The sequence below is a fragment of the Tachysurus vachellii genome, chromosome 11 (genome assembly GCF_030014155.1).
Source record: "Tachysurus vachellii isolate PV-2020 chromosome 11, HZAU_Pvac_v1, whole genome shotgun sequence".
In the NCBI taxonomy this organism is placed as follows: Eukaryota; Metazoa; Chordata; class Actinopteri; order Siluriformes; family Bagridae; genus Tachysurus; species Tachysurus vachellii.
The window spans coordinates 4057501-4059312 of record NC_083470.1 but is presented as its reverse complement, the minus strand read 5'-3'; positions in this window follow the sequence as shown (position 1 = coordinate 4059312).

Below are 1812 nucleotides of genomic sequence, written 5' to 3'. Positions count from 1 at the left end.
GCACTTACTTATCCAACAGTGTTTTTTTACATAACAGCAAGAGCACCATCATAATATGAGACATGCTATTATCAGTGCTGGGTGCCAGGAGCGTGGTCTTTGTGTTCAGGATTATATTTAACCTGATAGACCTCAGGCTGGGATGAGCAGAGTGCTCTAAACCAACCCCAGCAACCCTTGTATATAATGCAGGAACTCACACGTGTAATGCAGGAACAGGGCCCATGCATATTGATAGGGATCAGCACAGCATGAAGGAAGAAGAAGTGCTCTTTCTCTCTCTCTCTCTCTCTCTCTCTCTCTCTCTCTCTCTCTCTCTCTCTCTGACTCACACACACATACAGACACACATATGTTCAGCACTATTCTGAACTGGCCTGGACTTCTGTTCAATACATTATGTTATTTTTATGATTCACTTCATTGGATGTTAGAATTCATTCACTCATTCATTCATCTTCTACCGCTTATCCGAACTACCTCGGGTCACGGGGAGCCTGTGCCTATCTCAGGCGACATCGGGCATCAAGGCAGGATACACCCTGGACGGAGTGCCAACCCATCGCAGGGCACACACACACACACTCATTCACTCACGCAAGGTGTGAGGCGAACGTGCTAACCACTAAGCCACCGTGCCCCCGTGGATGTTAGAATTTGTTTATGGAATACATCACCAGTTAATTCACCAGTTAAAGTAACATTTATAAGAAAGAAGAAAGACACAGGGGGCACGGTGGCTTAGTGGTTAGCACGTTCGCCTCACACCTCCAGGGTTGGGGGTTCGATTCCCGCCTCCGCCTTGTGTGTGTGGAGTTTGCATGTTCTCCCCGTGCCTCGGGGGTTTCCTCCGGGTACTCCGGTTTCCTCCCCCGGTCCAAAGACATGCATGGTAGGTTGATTGGCATCTCTGGAAAATTGCCCCTAGTGTGTGATTGCGTGAGTGAATGAGTGTGTGTGTGTGTGCCCTGCGATGGGTTGGCACTCCGTCCAGGGTGTATCCTGCCTTGATGCCCGATGACGCCTGAGATAGGCACAGGCTCCCCGTGACCCGAGGTAGTTCGGATAAGCGGTAGAAGATGAATGAATGAATGAAAGAAAGACACATTACCATTTTTGAAAATGTTCCAGGTACAAAAAAAATGTTGTTTTTTTTTTGTTTTGTTTGTTTGTTTGTTTTTTGGTGTTGCTGATGTTTTTGGGGGTTTTTTGTGTTGTTTTTACGTTTTTTAAGCAAATGCTTCGTATTTATTTTTAGTTGCTTCAATTCAAGTGCTAGTGGATCATTTTCTCTTTAGCTTTTGTCTCCCTCTGGTGGCAGATAATCGTTATTACAAACAAATACTTTCTGGGTCCTAAAATAATTTACGTTAAAAAATAATTTAAAATAAAAAACAATGGTCAATTATTTTGTAAATATTGTTGCATTAATTTCTCTACTACTTTCTGTCCATTTTAGTTTGGCCTTTTGTTCAATTTCTTTTTAAATATGTTAGCTTTTGTTCCATAAATTCAATATATTATGTATATTGAATATAAATATATAGTTAGTAAAAGAATATTCGATATAATTTGTATTTTCAAGAACAAATATTCATTGTATTTTTTTTTAGTAATTCTGTAATAAATATTGATATAGTAAGTCAGATATAATATTATTTAATAACACATTTTATTCATTTTTTTTATTATTTTACTCAATTGTAGTATTAGTAGCAACAATTGCCAGTTTATAACGTATCTAATGACGTGGTACATAAAATAAACTGTAATGCAAATAAATGAACATTACAATGTGACATTTAAAATAAA